The following is a 22692-nucleotide window of genomic DNA, read 5'->3' on the forward strand; positions in this document are numbered from 1 at the left end:
GGTAGTATAGAATGCTAATGGACCTTAGATATTCTTGGACTGGTACTGTCAGGCAATAACTTGTTCTGAGCACAGACCTAGTAAACGCCTGCAAATGTAAACGCATTATTGCAATTCATTTTAGGAGCGCAATAATCACCACGTACACTCATTGTCTGGCTCTTTGCAAGTAAAATAAATTGTTGTTTATTATTTCAGTGCCGGTTGCCGCATGATCTTGTGTATGCTACGAGATCCTATACATAGCTGAGGAATCATTATGTTATTTAGTTTTATTACAAGCCTTTTGTCTTCAAAGTTAAACTAGCCTTGCTGTGATTAAATTATTTGGGCATTTAAATATTTAAACGTGCAGCTCCTGACAAGTGTTTTGACTCTTGTTATCGCCTTCTGTCAGGCGTGCAGGTAATGTACTCCCTGAGGCCTTTCCGACGAAATGTTTTGCCGTTTAATTGGTACAGTACGGTATTTAAAGGACTGACATGGTTCAGCCTGGCCATATCTGTGACTCCATTCTCGTGCTCTGGGGTCTGGAACGCCACTGTTATTCGGTGTTAAGGCATTCTTCACATTCTTTATTGAAAGCTGCTGTGCCCCAGTGTCAAAGCTTGCACCAGTGAAAATGCCATATTGAAAAGAGTGGTCTAATTTAACAGTGCATTATTCAGTAGTCATTAAAAATCTTATTTCACAGGGTGATCGGTAATGCTGCCATTAGAGATGAAGTAGTGAGACCAACTGCACTGACACCAGTTTGGACGAAATTAATATGTACATTTCTCATTAGCAAGTGTGAGACTGGACAGTGAGCACAGTACACCGGAGCAGTTTTTTGCTGAATAATGCTGTTAAATGCCTGAGGCCTCACAATGCCACTGGGTTGTTCGTTTTATTAAATGTTTTAATTTCTATTTTCTCCCATTATTTGACCTTTACAGGTGCCAAGACTGCTGCCCTGTTCAAGTTAGACTAGGGAGTGCGACAGTACTCTGACCTCTGCTTGGAACTAAATATCAATATATGAAGCTTTCAAGGCCTTTTGGTAAGTGAGATGGATGTTAATGTATTTGAATATTTTGGCAACCTTCCCATTTTCATCTGCATAGTCTGGTTTTCCATGTTTGTTTCCCTGCTGAACTTTCCCAATGTGGGGAAAAAGCCAGACTTTTGGTACTGGCAAAATAATTGTAAAAATTAGATGACTCCTTAGGGCAGCACGGTGGTGCAGTGAGTAGCACTGTCGCCTCACAGCAAGAAGGTTGCGGGTTCGAATCTTGGCTTGGGGCCTTTCTTTGTGGAGTTTGCATGTTCTCCCTGTGTCCATGTGGGTTTACTCCAGGTACTCCAGTTTCCTCCCACAGGAGTAAGTAATGTTACTTTTAGCTAGTTACCTTATGCAGCTAGATGCCCGAGGTTGGGTAGCATCTGTATCAAATTCTGTTCTTCTGTCAAGATGTCCCCCCCCCCATGGGAACTGCTGTTACTGTTTATAGTTGCAACTTTGCTAGCTTGGTAATTCACCTGCATTTATTTCAATCAGAGGAAATTAATTTTATACAGTATGCATTCTATATAGCTACAGTAACTTTGCATGTAGCTAACGTTATGTGTAGCCAGTTTCACTATCAAAGCTAACAAAGTTGCTAACAACTTTGAAAAGGCTCCGGATAACTTCATGGAGAATTCATTCACTTTACAAGTATATCAGCTAGCTATGATAGACCTATGGCCTACTAATGTTGCTTATTCCACGTGTGATTCCGTGTTTACATCCCAATTCTAACTAAATGTACATGGGGGGTATTTCAAGCAAGATTACTGAGTTAGCTGGATAACTGCGGTGGAAAACCCAGAACAGTTCTTTTTCAGTTCGTTCAGAGTTTTACTCTGTGTGTAGTTATCCAGCTAACTCGGGAATCCTGCTTCGTGACACAGGGCCTAGAATAGCTAAATACCAAATGAGGCACTACGGAGTAGCTACTGTACCGTCCCCATGTGCTAAGAGGTGCACTCAGTGTGAAGATATTTATAACACTACCTAATTACTGTTACCATCTATATGGAATAATTCATGTTGCTAAAAGTGCTATTTTCAATATCTCTGACCACCTCACTTCTTGACTTGGCTTCGCTTGTAACGCTCAAGGGTGTGTCCTCAATGGAGGTGTGGGTAGGGTTGAGGACAAAGGTGAGTGGGGTTTACAAACACAGAATCTATTTAATGTCAGTTTCTAATTGAGATTGACAGCCAGGCATTGGTGAATGCATTGCCATTGCCATCGCCGTCCATATTGGTGCTTTTGATCCCAGCTGGGTCTGCTGGGCCTCCTCCACCATATTGTCTTTGTTCACCACGCTTTGAAAACAGGGAATAAATGGGAGCAAAACAGTTTGTTGAGTGAAATACATTTTGCATACTCGCAATTAGAATTTTCCTGGCTTATTAAATATTTTGCCCAGTTTGCCAGAACTTTCACATATCCACCTCTGGTTACCTTTGAGGTTGGTTATGCAGGAGTTTCCTGTACCATGTGACTGAGACTAAAACTGTCTCAAAAAATAATTTTGACCTGATTTTGTTGGTTCGTATTTAGGCAATGCATATTAAATTGATGGTTGTTAAACCTAGGTGTTAATTCAGGAACGGTTGTTTTCAAAATTGAGTCGACTTTATGTGTAGGCCTAACTGCTCAAATTGATGAATATGCAAAGATTCAAGTAGCTGGACCTATAGATAAAATCTACTCCTTTCCTGTAAAAATGTATATTTCATTTTTGTTTTCTAAAAATATTTGATATGGCAGTGATTTCGATTTATATTTTACTCCTGTTATTTAATAAATGAGAGTCTGGTTGGTTTTTTCTTCCTTCAGTCAGCATTAATTTTCTTTTTTGCATATTGAATTACAGAAGCACTGTATTGTGGATCAGTGTTTCTCAACCCTGGTCCTGGGGACCCACTGCCCTGCATGTTTTAGATGTTTCCCTGATTAAACACCTGATTAAAATGAATGGGTCATCATCAAGCTCTGCAGAAGCCTGATAACGACCCATTCATTTGAATCAGGTGTGTTGGAGCAGGGAGACGTCTAAAACATGCAGGGCAGTGGCTCCCCAGGACCAGGGTTGAGAAACACTGGTGTGGATCTTATGTCAGAATATTTATCATTGAGGGCTGAATATAGGCTACCCTTTCATGTCTGTGTTGGATCAGCTAAAAATTTTCAGCCATTTACAACTGTTTCTGTGTCATTTTCAAGTTTTTATCTGAAGGCTTGTTGTGGGCTGCCAACAGTTTCTTGACAATGTACAGCATAGCTCATCCTTTTTTCCCAAGTGCATTCTGAGACTATGCTAGTGTCATCAAATTAAATAGCATAATCTACTTACTTCATTGTTTCACTGACTTTACTTTTCTTAAACCTGCTGTGGATGCAACTTTCACATGTGTATTATGTAGCCTAGGTCTGGACTGCGTCATTCTGGTAGATCTTGGTATAAATTCCAGAAAACCCTGTGCTTGGAGTTTTGTGTGAGTGTGTGTTTGGTGGTGGTGGTAGTGGTGGTGTTGGGTGACCCCACAGAGAGATCACTGAGTCAACATCTGTGATGGCCTGTTCTGTAAATGCATCTAATTTCCAAAACCAATCCTTTGGTATCTGCAGTTTATCTGTAACCCGCAAGTAAATGGGTAAACAAGGACATTACCCTTGTGCTTGAAAAGCAGAGGCGCTTTACAGATGATGGATAAACTGAAGAAATAGTGAGGGGGGAAACTATTGCGTATATTTTGCTTTTAAGTTTTTTTTTGATTATTATTGTGGTCTAGGGATGTGAACAATTTGTCGATTGTCAGTCTCAGGCCCGCGTTGAATGTTAAATCATCTAAAAATTTTCTCAAACCGTTCAAAATAAAAGATTGCCAATGTTGCCTAGTCCACTACTCTAAATGGGTATTAGAGGGGGTGGGCACGCCTTGTTGTCATTCACTTTAATGTTACTTACCGTCAGTTGGTAAGATGGCCAGCTTGCAAAAGAATGCCATGTGTGGAGTGATGTTGAAAAGCTCAATGAAAACACTGCTCAGTCTAAATATGTGCTGCCAAATTAGCATGCCACCCATCGACATCCATGATGTTAACCCACCTGACAACCAGATATCCAAGGACACTGGATCACAGCAAACAAGCATCCAACTTCGCAGTGAGGCCTCATCAGGGTGGCAGCTGTTCAGCTGAAACCACAATACATTTAATTGCTGAAATGGTAACGAAAGACATGATCCCTGTCAGCATGATAATGGTTGAAGGGTTTCGGCTCCTTCCGACATTTGTTGATCCGAAATGGACTCCTGTGCAGTGTACTGTTGTGCTAAAAACCATCACAGCTCGACTTAAATGCAGTCAAACAGTCGCCTCTCTCTATACCGTTCCATGTTCTGCAATGTCCTGATAACCGTCTGTGTGTGGACAGCACTAACTATGTTGAGTCTTATGTGACTATAACTTGCCACTTCATTTAAGATATGATTGTGTCTTCACCTCTTCAGTGAGCAAAGCGGCATGCAGTCATTCTGGGAAAAATATATACAGTTTTTTTTTTTTTTTTTACTTTTTAAATGTTTTCATCTAGCGATTCAAGTAGTGTCATGTTTTTCTTAAATCCAACGACAAACTTGATTGGTCAGTCCCAGACGGTAACTAGTAGACGGTCAGAAATGTGTGTTGTTGAAATTCCCCATTGTGGTCTGAGTGGACTGGCGTGTGCCAGACATGTGATGGTATCTCAGCTGAAATTTCAATCTTGCAGAGTCTGCTTTGACAGGGTTCATTATGGCTGGTTTCCTGATGCTTCTGCAGTGAAGGTCATGATTGAAGTCATTACTTCCCATTGGCGGCACTGGTTGCGAAATGCCCCTGATGACTTGGCTGATGTGCATGTGACTGGACCGCAGAGGAAATAATAAGATGTTATTATGTCAGATTAGATGGTACAGGAGTGTAAATTACATGAATTATATTGGAGTTGATGGACCATTTGAAGTGTATTCTTAGTCTAATAGGGTACTGGGCTCCCACGTTCTCTTGGAACATCTTGCAGTTTTCAGTAGATCATTAGCTTTTGACTTCTATTTTGCTCATGCAAATTCTCAGATGGTCAGTACATTTCCCAGTTTTATAATAGGAAAGTCCACATCATTTCACATTCTTAAATTCTCTGTGTCTTTTTTTAATAAGCTGCATTTGTGACCCTGGACAAAATTCAGCTGGGCTTCTAATGCAGTTACTCAGTGGGTCTACATGTTGGACTTGAGCCATTACGCGTGCAATCAGAGAACAGGTACTGGCTAATCTAGAGATTAAAACTTTTTTTGTTTTCAGAAATATTGTGTATTTTAAAGATTCATCTCTCACTCTATACTAACCTTTTCAAAGTTGTGTCTTTTGAGAATTCATACCTGCCCCCTAGTAGTATGGGTGGTACCAATCACAGAATTTGGACTTCTAGCATGTCCAGGATGCATTAAAACAGACAAGCACACCACAAGTTTGCGCTCTGTCTTCAATGGACACCTCTCTGGCAAACAAAGCCACTTTTTCAGCTCTCAGGACAAGAAAGGGCAATAAAACCAAAGGAGCCTCCCCACCCTCAATCACTTATTACACACTAAACCGCATCATAAACTTATTTTGTCGTGCTTTTTACAATTATCTTGTCTTGGACATCTTTGCATGAAGATATTGTATACCCTTTCAGCTTCCAGAACCATACCTGAAATGTCAAATAAATAAATCAGAAATATTTTAGAAAGTTTTAAATGCTTGTATGTAATATGTATTGCATTCACTTCTGGTATATCCAGTAGGCCTACTTGCATCTTGTTGTTGTTGTTTTTTCTGTAAAAATGTTTTTGTAATCCAAAATGGCTCTATTCGCATTCAAGCTGTAGCTGAGACACCATTTTGAATTCAATTCGATAAGTCTCCACTGAGAAAAGGGCACAGAGACAAAGCGACTGACGTCAGATTAGTTCCTGGGGACCGGCTAGTTTTGGTTGTCTGAGCGGCAATTGGTGTCCTTACAAGTTGTTCGGGCAGCAGAGCGAACTAGACAGGACCCAAAGCTTTAAAATGATCCCTGGGTGAGGTCTGTACAGTTGAGACCAAAAGTTTACATACTCCTAGGCTAAAGATTGTTTTTCACAACTCTGCACATTTCATGTTACCGTACATTTCTTTTGGCAAGTCAATTAGGGCGTCTACTTTGTTCACATCAGGTAATTTTTAAAAAATCGATTAGAGACGGATTTATTTCACTATGTTTATTCACTATATCAGAATTCCAGTGGGTCAAAAGTTTACATGCATCAATTTGACTGTCTCTTTGAACAGTCTGGAAGATTCCAGAAATTGATGTAATTACTTCTTAGAAGATTCTGATCGGCCAGTTGTCATAATTAGGAGTTAGTTTGGAGTTGATTGACACCTGTATTTAAGGGGCTACCTTTAGAGCCACTGCCTTTTTGCCCTTGATACCATGGGAAAATCCAAGTAACTCCGCAAAGACCTCAGAAAATAAATTGTGGACTTCCACAAGTCCGTTTCCTCCTCAGGAGCAATATCCAAACAACTGAAGGTACCATGAGCATCTGTACGAACAATTGTATGCAAATATAAAAATCTTGGGACCACACAGACACTGCATTGTTCAGGAAGGAGGCACAAATTAACTCCCAGGACTGAACGAACTTTGGTCTGAAAGGTTCAACTGAACCCCAAGACAACAACAAAGGAAATTGTGAAGGAGTTGGAGGCATCAGGTACCAAAGTAACCATTAAGAGAATCCTACATTGCCATGGCCTGAAAGGCTGTCGCGCAAGGCAGAAGCCCCTACTCCAAGACCAGAATAAGTTTGCAGGTGATCACCAGGACGAAGACCTAGCCTTTTGGAGGAGTGTTCTCTGGTCAGATGAAAAAAAAGTGAACTGTTTGGCCATAATGATCAGCGCTATGTATGGAGGAAAAAGGATGATGTTTTCAATCCAAAAAACACCATCCCAACTGTGAGCCATGGGGGTGGCAGCATCATGTTGTGGGGGTGTTTTGCTGGAATAGGGACTGGCGCACTTCAGAAAATAGATTGCATCATGAGTAAGGAGGATTATCTAGAAATACTCAAGCAACAGTTCAAGACATCAGCTAGAGTTACAAGTTAGAACTTGGTCGCAACTGGGTCTTCCATCAGGACAATGATCCTAAGCATACCTCCAAATTTGTAACAAAATGGCTTAAAGACAACAAAGTGAAATTATTGGAGTGGCCATCACCAAGCCCTGACCTGAATCCCATAGAAAACTTGTGGACTGATCTGAAAAAGTGTGTTTGAGCAAGGAGGCCCACAAACCTGACTGAGTTACACCAGTTCTGTAAGGAAAAATGGGCAAAAATTCTGTCAAAGTACTGTGAGAAGCTTGTGGAAGGCTACCCCAAGCGTTTGATTCAAGTAATTAAAAGGCAATTCCACCAAATACTAACAAAGTGTATGTTAACTTTTGACCCACTGGAAATATGATATAGTACATAAAAGCTGAAATAAACCTGTCTCTTGGCTATTATTTTGAAATTACCTCATGTAAATAAAGTAGATTCACTAATTGACCTAACACAGGAAATGTATGATAACATGAAATGTGTGGAGTTGTGGAAAATTGAATTTGAATGTATTTTAGTTTAGGTGTAAACTTTTGGCATCAACTGTAGGTCTGGGGCTTCTTATCTTATCAGCCAGCCCAGCAGGGCGTCTAGTTCGCTTGCAGTACAGGGTATGTAATGTGCCCTCCGTGACATTTGGGACATAGACGTATATATTTTTTTGATTTGGCTCTGTACTCCACAACTTTAGATTTGTAAATTTGTAGATTTGTACATTGTGGTTTCATCATGTAGAAAATACAGCACTTTTTTTTGTGGTAGGAAACATTTTGGAGTTTAACTGTGTACCATAATGTTACCATTAGCTGATGTGGATTTTGAGTTACACTGTAGACCAAGAAAGTATAAGGCACTTTTTAAACGTACATTTATGTACGGTATGTACCATGAATACTTCCTCACATATTTCATAGGTTTCAATACTTTAGTCTTGATGGTACACTTGTGCCCTTCAGATACTGCCATCGTCCATGTTTGCTGTGAGTTACTACAAAGTTATAACGCTTTATTTAAGAATAGTGCAAACCAGGCAAAAATAGCCTTCTTGAGTGCACAGGAAGATAGGGTTAAAACCCATCGGTTACCAGCCAGTCACTATGACAATTGCTTGAAGTGATAAAGGCCAATAGGTTTCTTTTTTTTTTTTTTTTCTCCTAAACTAAAAAAAACACCCACATTGTGTAAAACATTGGCTTTATTCTGCTTACTGAGAGGTTATACTCTCGGAAAGGTAAACATCCAAAAAACGCACTGCTATGGGTGAATGTGACAATAAGTCCATGTAATGGAATACAAAGAAAAGATATTGTGGACTAGACTAGTGAGGATGTCCCTCAGTGGGAGGAATTGCATGTCTGTAATTGTATTATCATTCCCGTACTCGCATGAACGACAACTGCAGGATCTCATAGAGTTTGTGAGTACCTTCTCTAACAGCAGTTTTATGTGAACCGAGTGCATGGCAGTGTTAACAGGCACTGCCTAGGCCTCATATATCATCTAACTATCACCAGCCGTTTCCACAGTGAATTTAAAAGAAGGTCAATGATATGAAATAACACACGTTCACTTGTTCATTTATTGAAGGGTTTGGCTCATAAGTTTACAATGTGAATACAAGACTTTTATATTTATTTCTGACGTAAGTTTGCTTAAGACTATAAATAATCCCTCTAAACAAAACACGAAGGAAAAATGGACGGCTTGTTAAAGTTCTGGGATTGCCACTATGGGTGGAAACCAGCATGCACAGGGTTCCCACCGCTGTGTGGGAGGACTGATCTTTGTGCATAGGCCGCTCTGGCAGTGGGCAGGTGCTCAGTGAGTCAGAGGACTCAGCCTTGTGCAGCGAGGCAGGTGGTACCCTACGTCTGAAACCCACCCTCCCTGGGGAGCGCTGTAGCGAACTGTGCATCATCCCGCAAGTACTGGCCGCAGTCTGCAGTCTCGGGGGGGGGGGGGGATTTTTTGCCGTTGGATCTGTAGGTTAATCAAGATATTACCTAAAACAGGTAAAATGACCGTTATCCCAGGAAGAAGCAGATCAAAAGTTTGTAGTAAAAACAGGAAGATTTATTACGCAGCCGGCTACGGGAACAACTCCGAGAGAAAGTTCAAAATAGTATTGGTGGGTGATTAGATTTATACAGTTTCCAGTAGATTGGTATTTGCATATAGTGGAATTCTGTTGTTGAAAGGGAGCACTGCCTCTGATTGGTGATAAGAGGCTGTGCTTCCTTCCGATTGGACCATTCAAATTCAAACCCATCCTACCTATTCAAACAGGTTCCATTCACATTGAAATTTAAATACAACAGGGGGGCTCGCCCCCTTCCCCCCCGGGGCCCAGCGGAAACTTCCCAAACGCAGAATACACAAAACTGTCTGTTTCCCAACAGATCAATGTGTCACTACATGATGTGATTTTGATTTAGGCCTTGTGGCATACATGCAGTAACGAAAGGTTTAAAATTGATTTAAGGGCGGTCCTAAACTCCTAAATGGAGGAACTGTACTAGCCATATTCATGCACGTTGTAGGACGGAGTGTAGCACAGTGGGTAAGGAATTGGGCTTGTAGTTCGATTCCCGGGTAGGGCACTGCCGTTGTACCCTTGAGCAAGGTAAGCTATGTAAAAGTTGTGTAAGCCGCTCTGGATAAGAGTGTCTGCTAAATGCCTGTAATGTTAAAAATTCTTAAGCACTGAGTTGTGTTTTCTGTCCGTGTGCCTTTTTGGGGCCCCGGGCGCAAGGCTTTGCTCTGCATGTAACTTGCATTAGCGGCAAGGTTCTGGTATCCCTGGGTTGTTTTAATGATATTTAAAGTGCTGTTCAATAATGCACAGCGCTGCTAAGTATAGCCCATGTGAAGAGTGAGCCCATTCAGTCAGTGGCCTCTGCTGCAAGATCGTGTGTGATCGAATCTCAGAACCTGACACTGAAGCCAGTGGGAAAGCTGCTCTCCGTGTTGTGCCTCATTCTTTTCTCTTCACTTGGCTTTGCTGTCGGGATGTTACTGCATCACAAGTTTAGTCTGACGCTGAACAGGTTTTTCTGCCTCTGAGGGCACGTTTCTAATAAGAGTTTATTCTGCTTTTCTTTATTGGAGATGCTAGTTTGTGTGCTTTTGTGTGTGCGTGTGTATAATGATGGTGCAGTTCAGGGCTGGACTTTCATAATTTACCGTCAGTACATGTATTTTATGTACTGATATTGTATTTGATACCTCCGCTGTATGTATTTGCATATAATGGTTATGGGGGGAGGGGGGTGGTGGGTGGAGCCTGGAGGATGTGGATCTATGAGAGTGCAGAGCTATGAAAGGGGTGGGGCCCTGCAAGGATTTTCTGTTTAAAAGCCTCTCCACCAAGGCAAAAATGTTCAGCGCTGAGTGATTGCTAAATGCCACTTAACTGCTTCTAGAAAGATATTCTCATTTTCTTCATCATATCTGACGCATTGCCTGTTGTCTGAAATCTTCTGCTCTGCCCCTGCTCTCTGTATCTGTTTTCTTTGTTGGCGGGAGCTGGGGCTCAAGGCTGTTTATCCTCTCGTATCTTGTGTAGAAACGGAGATGACTGTTTCCAACACCTGACAATCGGACCAGGTAAGCGTTGGTTTCAGCCTCTTGTTTCCAGGCAGGGGTGCAGGCATAATGTAGGGAGTTGTTTGCGGACTGACGAGATCATGGTCGTTTCTCCATTTACACGGCAGAAGCCTGGGTTTGGTGAATCGGTAAGTCACACTCATTAAAAAAAAAAAAAAAAAAAGAAGAAAAAAATATATTGGTCTGGTCGTTTTGTTCGTGGGGTTAAGAAATAAAGCAAAACCGAGCGAGGAACAGTTTTTCATTTTGAGTTGTTTTCAGTCGTTTTCAGGATTTCCTTTGCGAAGGATGTAGCTGATGTTGTTTCTGCGTGGCTTATTTGGTAGTCTGGTGCGTGTAGACGGTTTTTATAAGAGCTTTGTGATCTCTGCCTGACGGTGATAACTGTAACCGGGGAGTTTCATGTGCAGGTAAGCAGTAAATGACTGAGCCACGGGGCTTGCAGAACAGAAACGGTATCAGGACCAGGCGATTTAACACCAGACGACGAAGCCCGTGTGGTTTAGCATCAATCAATGTGTAAAGCAGCACGTTCTCTTGATAGGCAGTCTAAAATTTGAATGCATTTCTTCTAAAACTCAGTGTAAGTTAATATAAATATTAAGTGTATAAATTATAAAGTAAACGACTTTACAGGACTCCCTGCTTCAAACAACTTAGCTGGCTGCCATCTCCTGGGAGCTGGTGATGTTGTCTAAAATTTGAATTTGGCAATGTCCTTTTTTTTTTTTTTGTTAAGGTTTTTTGGTTTATATTGAGTCCTGACCTCTCATGGTCATAATGATTTGGTCTTACTTCATAGCAGTTAATTGTAATCATGACATTGTTTTTTTACTGCAGTATTTGGTTGTTCTACATGCAACAAACAGTGGCATTTTTTTTTTGAAAGGATGTTATCAGTGTGGTTTTGAGTTTGACAGTTTGCCAAAGCCACAGTTATTAGTGGCAACAATCAACAATAGCAGAAACTCAACCAGGGCAGCTTGCAGTGCATTACAAATACAACACAATGGTGACCCAAAAACAATTAGGTTTATTAAGAACATATGATGCAATAAATAAAAATGCATGTATTTTGCAAGAAATTTGAATTCCGTTTGTAACTATGTAGGCAATTTATCAATATTTATGTCAAGGAAAAATGCAAGCTAGTCTTTATACTGCTGTAATTCTTAGTTTAGGTTAATAACCAATAATTAAATGACTGGCTAGCAGTATTTCTTTGAAGCATTGGTTACTTAATTTTCAGTCTGCTTTCAATGACCGGTTTTATTTAGTCTCCCTGCAAAATATGTATATTTTTGAAAAGGTCTTATTTTTCTATTTATTTGGACTCCAGACACTTGATCGTGTCTGAATAACTTTAATTTATCTGGCCGAGAGGCTTCCTGCTGTGTGATTGGCTTCCTGGTTTTATACCCTGTTTTCATTGATTGGTCAGTCCAGAACAACATTGTCACTGTAGCATTGGACTCTTCTATTTTGGATAAAGCAGAAACATTTATTGCTGAACCATGTTTCACAGTAACAATGCTGTTCTGGACTGACCAGTCAATGTAAACAGTGCAACATTACTAGCCGCGCATCTGCTCGTAGTGAATTGGAATGAGGAAATAATCTTAGATGGTTACATATACATGTTGGCTGGTTTGTTCACCACAGCCTTTATCCTGGCTGGATTTCCAGTTTAAAAGTTAAAGTAAGCCTTGAAAAGTAAGCCGAGATTGAACAGCAGAGTTAGTTTTTGTTGCAGGCCTTAACGATGCATGTTAATGTTATTAGTAAAAATTAAAAAAATTCCTTGTGTGCATTAAATTCAGCCTTTGTAATATTGTATCTAGTTAAACTAGTTAACCAATAAACTAGTTAACCAGGAATGACTAACCAACTACTTGATTGTGGTGTACTAATATTCTGTCTGTACAATGTGCACCATCAGTGGCCTAGAATGCAGGCAAGTATTCACGGCTCCCATAGTGTATGGGGCCTGCCACCACTTCCACTTCCACCAGCACTGCGTGTTTGTCACAGGCTGAAAGTACAGATCCTGTGTGTGATGTAACGTCTGTCATGCCATGCTGTCGTGTTTTGTTTGTTGAGGTACTTAAGTCGGTGAAGTTGTCATCAGGTATTGCATAACTCTGTATTGCATATTTTAGTTAATTCTTGGTGCCCTCCTACACACCCTTTCTCTCTGTCTCCTCTCCTCCACTACGCACCCTTTCTCTCTGTCTACTCTCCGCCACTACACACCCTTTCTCTCTGTCTCTCCTCACTCACAGCTGGGCCTGCTGCTTCTCTCTCACAGCACCCTGACTTGCTGCCGTTCCCTATGCACACTATGCAGCCCTTGCTCAACCACGCTAATTTCACAGAATGTCATCTGTAATTGAAAACAGTGCTATATTTTATTCCCAACACATTAAAGCCCCTATAGCTAAAGTATATTTATTTATTTTCACTTTGGCCGTGTTTCCTGATAAACATTTAATCGTTACGACATTTTTGGTGCTAAATTGTCCCGGGGACACCGTGAATGAACAGAATGAAAAAGCAACCCGTAGATTAAGACTGGGCGTAAGTTGCAAGCCTTAAAGTCAATGGTGCCCTGATTTCCTGACCACACAATGGTTTACATCAATTTCAATTAAAATAGTATCTAACAGCTAACATTACCTCTGTTACTATAAGAATAACGTTATGGTAACCTGCCTGTGGTTCTCCCTTTTCCTCCTATAGCCTTCTTTTTTAAATGCTTGCTAACAATAGTCCAAGTAGTGTTGATAACTTTGCAGTCTTGCTTAGAGCAGAGGACACTTTCTTTTGAGGAAACAATGCAAAACAATGGCTAAATCAATTTTGAAAAACTTTTTGTTACCTGGCACAGGTATGGGTGCACAACTGCACTCCAAATTACAGTTTGTTCACAATCACACACTGATTTGTGGTAACCTTTTATTAGGTTACACACATTAAACACAGATAGTTGTTAGGTGTTCGTTCAAGAAAAGCGGTATGCTTGATGTGTAAATGCAAAAAAAAATCTCCATCGTCCATTTGGGGGCCTTGCTAGAGGCTTGTAGCTGGAGAATGGCAGCCCCGTTCTGCTCTTCTGTGACTTCGCCCTCATACTGATTCAGGACCATCAGCCACCGGATCCTTCTGTCATCCCTTGCAGACCTGGGCGTCTCAGGCTTCACCCTTGCATGGCTGGATTAGTATCCTGCTGAGCGATCCTACCCGGTGACTTGTAGGGGTGCTGTCTTTACATTACAGGCATTTAGCAGACGCTCTTATCCAGAGCGACTTACACAACTTTTACTTAGCACTTTACATTGTATCCATTTATACAGCTGGATATATACTGAAGCAATGCAGGTTAAGTACCTTCCTCAAGGGTACAACGGCAGTGTCCTTACCCGGGATTCGAACCTGCGACCTTTCGGTTACAAGCGCAGTTCCTTACCCACTGTGCCACACTCCGTCCTCGTCCTGTCTCCTCCCTCTGCCCCCTCGGGCCTCTCCTCTTCTCTCTTTGCACTGAATCTCTCAGCGCGGTTTCCTCTGCTCATGACGTGCTGTATAATTGCTGCGCTGATGACACTCAACCCTTTTCTCATTTTCCCTTTCCGAAGTTCAGGCCTGCGTCTCTGCATGCCTGGCTGACACTGCCGCCTGGATGTCCGCCAGGGCTGTGAAATGATGGCTCGACATTCAAATCGTCTGAGGAAAAAAAAAAAGACGTGAAAAAAGAGTGTACAATTTAACACTTGAATATTAAAGAAAAAATGCAACTTTATGTCTTTATCGCAGCTGTCTTCCTTTCATCTTGGGTTGTGTTAAACCCGAAGAAAATCTTGCGTCTGTTTAAAATGGAAGTTGCTGGATTGTATGAGTCGTTGCTATGCTATTACTTGACGGACGCTGCACATTCATTGGCTCCTGGGTGCGGTGGGAACGTGTCTGTTGAGCGTTCTCCCTCGTCCCGCCGCTTCTCACTGCTCCCGCTCTTCTGCCTTCATCCCTCTGCGGTGGGACGCCCCCTCCCCCAGTCTGTCCGGAAGGCAGATTCACTGCCAGCTTTCTGCAAACATCTCAAAATTCTCCGGTTAAAACAACCCCTTAAAGATTCCATTTAATTTAAAGTGTCTGCCTATTAAAAAATAAATCAACTTACCCTTCTCTCCCATTATCTTACTGCTCTGGAGACAAGCAACTGGACAGTGCCACTTGTGATTGTAACTGTACCCATCCCTAGCTCTTATCGTGTTTGCTTACCATCTGAACTCCATTTTGTAAGTCGCTTTGACAAATAAGTGTCTACTAAATAACGAAATATGGTGAGGGTCATGTTTCCAGGTAGGTTTAATCCTAACTGCCGTGTCAGGTCCTGTTAGGTTTAACCTTCATTTAAAAAAAAAAAAAAAAAACTAAATAAATAGAAGTGCTGTTTACACTGTCCTCCGGTTAAGAGAGATTTGTAGCCCAGAGCTTAACGAGTGTTCACACTTTGCACATTCTAAAGTGGGCTAGCACCAACCGTAGCCCTGGGCTAGTTGACCCTTTGGCGTTGGCCCCAGAAATATCCCCAAGCACGGTGCCAAAATAGCCAGGGTGAAACGGGGTCAGTGGCAACTCGTGTCTGTCTTGATGGCAGGATGGGTTTGCTTTGGCAGGTATGAAAATGTAGCATTTGTCATCCTGGAGTGCTTCACCCAGCCTGAATAGTTAGAACACGGGTTAGCGATCGTACGCCACCAGTCTGACTTGGGTCACTCTGGGACCAAACCCGGTCCAGCAAAGAGTCATTTACATGAACCGCTGACGGCGTCCTGATTAGAGGGCCGAAGTCGGCTTTCCCGTGACTTGGAAATTCTGCAGTTTTCAAATTTTCAAATAAAATGTGCTGCTAGTGCTCACAGAGGTGCCATGATACGTGACGTTCGGCAGCGAACTCATTCACCCGGGCCTACCTACAGTGCAGTGTGAAAAGGACTAGGCCTATACTAAGTAAACTCCTTGCATTGAGAAATATAAGCGCTACAGAGCCATTTTAAGAGCCGCAGTGCAGAGCAGGCTTTTTAGGGCTTATCAGTGCGTTGCGGGTATCAGTCTCCTCCAGAGCACTTGCGGTTGAAACGGGTCGGCCTTGTGTGCTGGAATTTTCCAGAAATCTCGTTTTGCACGGGGCCAGGGAGTGTGCTTGCAACAGTTTCATTTCTCCTGTTTGAACTTTAAAAAATAAAAAGAAATTGTGCAATTTGCTATCCTGTTAAGTCTCAGCTGTGTCTCGTGAAGTCGTTTTGCAAGCTAAGGTGTTTCAGTCAGAGGCGGTTCATGACCCCACACCCTTTTGGGCCTGGAAGAGGCTGCCTCAGAGGACCTGGCGGATTTAAATGGGATTTGCTTAAACTCAAATGTCTCCAGGCGTACCCCCCGCCTCGTTGTCTGAGAGCTGCTCGATGCTGCGTGGTCCTAGCGTAGTGTTCCCGTGTCTGTTCAGCTAAGGACGGTGCGTCCGTCTGCAGGCCTGTGATCGTGGCGTTGCATAACAGTGCAGACGAGTGAGGAGGCGGCTGCTGGGAACGCACGAAAAACATCATTCCATAATGTGTCCTCTGGGTGTTTTTTTTTTTTTTTTTTTTTTTTTTTTTTAAGCAAAAAGGATTTTTATTGTGCCATTGTCTTATTCGTGATTCAACGTCATACTGACATCCAAATTCAATCTGGTTGCGTTTTGTGAAGGTGAAAAACGTCTGATGAAGTAAGTGTTTTTAAAGATGTTCTTTCAGATGTTTTCTTTTTGGACATTTTAAAAGCCTGTTGGGTAAATGATAAATACTGTTCACGGTTGATTGCTAGTTTCAGCAATTGTCCTGGTTAGTTATGGTGTCAAACCAGCATGGTACATCCATTAAATTGTTTTCAGATATTTTGTATGGAAATCTTCCCTAGGTAGGTTTAATTTCCTGTAACGCGTGTACATATGTTAAGGTTATTATAGTATTACGGACATTTCCTTCTTCAGAGGTCCTTGGTTCTGCTAGATTTGCTTGCAAAAATGACATTTACTAAAACAAAGTTTCAGTGGACATGTCAGGGGGGAATGAAGCTCATTATACCGTGAAGGTTGCATCGGTATCCAAGCACAAATCACCGTTATGACAGTCATATGTGCCATCTTATTTTAATGGAAAAATACAAAAAACATTACAGTGTGAGAGCTTCCAAAATATTTTGATTATAAAGTGTAAGCTTTGGTATCAAAATATTTTATATGAATGTAATATTACATCATCTTTTCATAAAATTCTCCTGTCAAAATGTAGCCTATTTGTAGTAAAGATAAATAAGCATTCAGATGTGTGCATTTCAAGGGATGAAAAAACATACCAGGCATGGCTTATGGCAAAACTTTTGCGTACATGGTTATAGAAATCCTAATCCTGCAGTAGTAATCCTCAATTGCAGCCCACTCTATGACAAATTAGTCAGTATGATTCTACCCTTCTAATAAAACATGAATTGCTGCATTTGCTGGGGCTATTTCAGTGCTTAAAATTGGATGGATGAAGGGTCCGCAACAACATCTGGAGCAGTTAATGTTTCATTACAAGTAACTGAATACAGTTTTACGGAAGGTGTATTCTATCTGAATACAAAGGAATATTGCTTCATCCCCCCCCCCCACAAGTAAATGGAAAGACGTATTTGACGTAGGCAGCGCGTTGATGGTGGGGACAGCTGAGACTGAGTTAAAGGACAGTGGGGGAGTGACCTGCCCGTCTCCCAGCTACGGGATTTGGGACAATGGGCGTAATTTTGCCCCCCCCCCCCCCCCCCCCCACTGGGCCACAGCCAGCATTGGCACCTCGTCAGAGCCCGGCGGGGTAATGTACCTGGGATGTCACGCTCCGGCCTTCCACATTGACATTCAACACCCGTTTATTGTGACCGTCTCCCTAACGGAGTACTGTTACAGAAACACCAGGAGGAAAAGCGAGAGGAGCGGGAGCTCTTTCCCTGGACTGAATGAGCCGCGGTATGCTGTGAATGCGAGGCACAAGAAACCTTGCGTGTGTGTGTGTGTGTCTGTGTGTCTGTCTGTGTGTGTGTCTGTGTGTTTGTCTGTGTGTGTGTGTCTGTCTGTCTGTCTGTGTGTGTGTCTGTGTGCACCTTTTTCAGAGTAGAACCCAAATTCCATTTAATGGCGGGAAAAAAACTTTGTTATTATCGAAGCCAGACATGGCCTGTGCATCCGAAGGGTATTCTGACCACATGATGGAATTAAGCCGAGCAGGTTTCTGCTATATATAAAGCCGGGGATGAGAGCCTTATAATAGTCTTGTAAGCTTGCGTGCTCTTTGGCAGGGGAAACAAAGAACAGGGCAGCCACCGGCCAGCCACCGCCAAGGCCGCGGTATACACTTCTGTCTCGCAAGAGGTCGTCTGCAGGCTTCGCCTTTATTTTCATTTTGTTTGCCTATTGGAGCAAAATCATGGTGCTCACACTTTGCCAATGTCGAGGGACAATGCGATAAAATGGTTAGCTACCATACAGGATGGGCGATAACTAGGCTGTAATTATCACGGTCCTTTTTCCCACGGTATGGAGCGCAATGCTATCAAGGATATCGTGGTAGAGCGCTGAGTTATTGGGCGTTTTATATAAAGCATTAGCCTACTTCTTTCCTTCCCGGTCTCCTGAGGACCAGGCAGTTTGCTTAGAGAAATCCAATCCACACAGACCCATCTGGTTTTGTCTAGCCAATGGCGGCTTGCTGTGCACATACATAGTATGAAAATCGCTCATGTTGCCGAATTCTGCTCGTTTATGTGGCTTGCTTACAAAAATCAGGAACGCAATCAGGTAATAATGATGCCAAGTAAGGTTGGGGCTAAAACGTCCAGAATCTCTTTAAGGAACCTGGAGGGTAGGGCATCCAGAGGACTGGAGCAAAGCCGCATATGAGATGCAGTATTTGGTATTTTGTTGCAGAGTAATGGGAGGAACCGAGCTGGCAAAATAGGACCAGCAGCTGCTGAATCAGAGCTAGAAGTAATGTTAGATCTGATAATCTTTATTTTATCAAGAAAGTAAGATTAAAATGTGTTACTGCTGTCAATGGACAGGGGAGCACAGAGGCCAAAGGACCAATTTATCAATGAAGTTAAACAATAGCCTTGAATTATTCCTATTAGAAATGATAAGATCTGTAAGGAAGGGAGTTCTCTCTTTAACTTTTGTGTTAAAGGAGTCCAGTTGTTCCTTCGTAGTTTGAAAGTGGACTGTAAATTGAGATTGTCCACTTGTGCTCAGCTCTTCTGCTTTGGATTTTTAAGTTATGGATACTATCAATCATCCACAGGTGAGGATTTGCAGTCCGTAATGTTCTGGTTATAACAGGCGCCATCAGATCTAGAGCTGCGAAACATGCCTCCTTAAAGTTAGTAACCAAATCATTGATATTCCGTTCTGAAGAAGATTCTTGGTAAGATGTAATGACTTCTGTCTGTCCGTGACAGACATATCTGTAAAGGTAATGCCTGGATTGCCATGAGATGTTTTGTGCACATTGATGTTCCCAGGAAGACGAAACCTACCAATTTTGCTGACCCCATGAACTTTCCTCTAGTGCCACCATCAGGCCAAACTTTCAATTTTTTTAGTTAACTTATCTCAAAAATGTATGGACTGCATTTATTTTTTTGGGCAGATTGCCAAGATATATAATAATATATTTATTAATATATTTATCATATTTATACCGATCCACTGTCTATATTGTTTATAACTGTCTATACTGTTTATATCACATTGTATTGTATTCATATTTATCAATATTGTATTCATATTTATTCACTTAAGTACATACACCTTACTGCACTTTACTGCTTCTTTTGCACTTCTGGTTAGATGCTAACTGCATTTCGTTGTCTCAGTACGTGTACTCTGTGCAATGACAATAAAGTTGAATCTAATCTAATCTAATCTAAGAGGTTTGCTGTGCACATTCATGCGAGGGGGGATTGTTGTGCCAAGCAGTGGTCTTGCAGTCTACTGAGTGCATTCCTTCTATATTTATTTATTTGTTTCACAAGCCCCTACCACATCTTTTTTTTGAGCTCCCGTCGGTAGAAAAGGGAAAATGACCAGTCCTCCGCGGGGTCTAGTATGGGCATTCTTACAGGATTACGGTCTTGGTTGTGTCGAATGACGTCGTTTTGCAGTCAGAGGTGATTCAGGACCTGGAGGAGGTTCCCTCACAGGACCTGACAGATTTTAATGGGATTTGTTTAAACTCAAATGTGACCAGGTACACCCTTGTTGCCCGAGAGCTGCTCTGTGCCGCGAGGTCGTGACGTCACTTTTCCCTCCTCTGTTGCCTGGTATAGAAACGCCAGTGCTGGCCTTTCAGTGGATTTCATGGGCTTGTTTTTCTTTCCCAGAACATGTGAACTAAATGATTATACACTGGAGGAAATGAATTGCCGCGTTACTTTGTATTTATTCTGTGTGAAGATTCTTTTTTCAAAAGTTTGTACATCACACTTTTAAAGATGTGTAAGCTCGTTTTTTGCGTGTTCATATTGACTGTGGTTCTATTTAGCTACATAATGTTATCACAGATCATTAAAAGAGTGCTTGGTGTTTTTGTGGCATGTAACATTTTTCGGGAATGTTTTTCATTTTTGTAATATCTCATAAGCGCCAACTAGTCACCAGATAGGGTGTAGGCTACTATCACAGTCTGGTATGGTAGGCATCTATTATCTATTGCCTCATGTTTCTCATCTTGCTGTGCGATTTTCTCCACATTGTTTTGTATAGCAGTAGCGTAGCGCCTTTTTTAACTTTGGTAGTGTTTTGGTTCTCATGTTTTTTTATTTTAGTTTTTTGTTAACCGGTCCAGAATGTGACTTCATTTTCATTTAATGCTCGCAAGGACTTAGTTTCGTAGCCGTCCTCTTGACCGGTCAGGTTTATACCTCTGAGGGTTTGTTGCACTAATTGCAGGCATGCTGCAGTATGAGGTCATCGTTTTGGTGACTAGGGATATTGTATGATTTTTCTGTCTCTCTGACTTGGGGGAGGAAATGAAGGGCGCCTAGTGCGGAGTACTCTCAGGCAGCCTGTGAAAGTGGCGTCTACCCGCTGGGACTTCATAACATTTTAATGATCAGCATGCTGATGTATAGAAATGCCATTCAGTTGCCTTTATTCCCCACTACAGAAGTCCAGATAAGTACCGTGAAGGTCTCTCCCGCCTCGAGTTCCACACCATTTTCATTAGTCGGACTGCAGGGGGGGGGGGGGGAAGGGGGGTAGAAATGTTGCCGTAGCCACCTGGATGCCATTGTATTACCGTTTCTCGTTGGGTAACTTGTCGACGCTCCCTGGCGAGTTACCCCTGTTCCCCTTGCTGTGGCGTCTGACCTGGGACCGTTAGACACGCTCCTCACGCTGCTGCACGCATCGTACCCCACCGTATTGCCCCGCTACGTCGCCTTGCTGTGTTGCCCCAATGCGTTGCCCTGCCGTGTTGCCGGGTGTCTCCGGAGGGCAGCGGCTAGCGGAGCTCTGGAATTCGTCACGCTGCTCGCGATGGCGTGCGCGGCCTCAGCTGCTGGGCGCGGCACGGGTGCCATGCGTTCTGCCATCCTGCGTTCACTACGTTAACTTTAACGTTCCTCAAAATTAAACAGAAAACGCGTCTTAGCGTATAACTGTTTGGTCATTGGAGCATTCTGTTGAAGTGATGAGAAAATTGAAAAAAGAAAATTTTGTCGGAACATTTTTATTGTGTTATTGTGGACAAGCTCTATAAACAGTTTCAGAGCTGAATTGAGCGCTTGTCACATCATTTCAAAAGCTGATCCAGACCATTGCATACAGAGACGTGCAATAAATAACAAACGACTGACCTCATCTGTATTTTCTGGGTAAACGTTTCAGGATGACACATAATTGAGCAGATCGTGTGACTGTAAGTGATGCCGAGGTCAACCGGGCTGTGAATAATTTGGCCTGGTTTAACCCAAATCCTTCTTTCCCCCCTTCCCTTTCATTCATTCGTTGGCGTGATTTTAGCCGGTCTGTCGGTCGGTGGCCGAGCCCCTTCCCGAACCTGACCTTTCCGGAACCCTGCCCCCCCCCCCCCCCCCCGGCCGGGGCAGAGGCGTAATGGAGCGAAACCCAAATAGCTGGGGCGCTGACAGCGGCCGCAGCGCGGGACGGGCGGCGGTGTCGGGTTTCCGCTCGCGCTCAGGCCGGCTCTCAGGGTTACAAATTTAAACCCGGGGCTGCTCTCCCTCCGGCTGGCCCCCCGACACCTCGGTCCGCCGTCCTGACCTGCCTGCGTTAGTGTGAGGCCTGCCCTGCCGGACCCCCGTCCCCTCGGCCCTGCCTGTGGAGAGGGGCCGCTTCTCTCCCACTGCTCACCACAGGGGAAGGGGGGTGGGGGCCAGGGTTTGGACGAGGAATTACAGGAAGGGAAACTAACTACTTCTGTTAGAGGTTCCGATTTTGGAGTATGTTCTGTGTTCTTTTAGGAATTAAGCAAGCAGAGCTGCATTGATTGAAATGTGTTCTCTGAAGAGCTGAAAGGACCACAGAATGGTCTTCAGCCTTTTAATTGGTGCAGGAGAAGAGCTTTTAAAAGTGGGCTTTTGGATCACCGCCATTTTTATTTACCTACACGGCCTCTCCAGTCACCTGGATCCTTCTGGTGAGCTTACGGACATTCCCGAAGCAAAGTTTTATTTAAAAAACATAATAAAGCAGAACAATACAATTTTCAGGTTCAGTCAATGTGGCCGTGTAGAAATATAATCTGCGCTTTAATAAAGAGCAGTAGCTCACTGGGATTTGCT

At 42.6% G+C, this 22692-nt stretch overlaps 1 protein-coding gene across 4 annotated transcripts in view; it reads left to right on the forward strand.

Annotated features, from left to right (window-relative positions):
* The window catches only part of LOC118232923 (solute carrier family 45 member 4), a 71678-nt gene that overhangs the window by 2297 nt on the left and 46689 nt on the right, over positions 1 to 22692 (forward strand). For 2 of the 4 annotated variants that reach the window (XM_035428172.1, XM_035428169.1), the window contains exon 2: positions 939 to 1042. The gene's annotated coding sequence lies outside the window, so the exon portion shown is untranslated. Of the gene's footprint in view, positions 1 to 938; positions 1043 to 10777; positions 10819 to 16329; positions 16583 to 22692 lie in introns of those variants that run through there. The other 2 variants (XM_035428171.1, XM_035428173.1) reach the window with 2 other exon arrangements.

This window comes from Anguilla anguilla, chromosome 8 (genome assembly GCF_013347855.1).
Source record: "Anguilla anguilla isolate fAngAng1 chromosome 8, fAngAng1.pri, whole genome shotgun sequence".
In the NCBI taxonomy this organism is placed as follows: domain Eukaryota; kingdom Metazoa; phylum Chordata; class Actinopteri; order Anguilliformes; family Anguillidae; genus Anguilla; species Anguilla anguilla.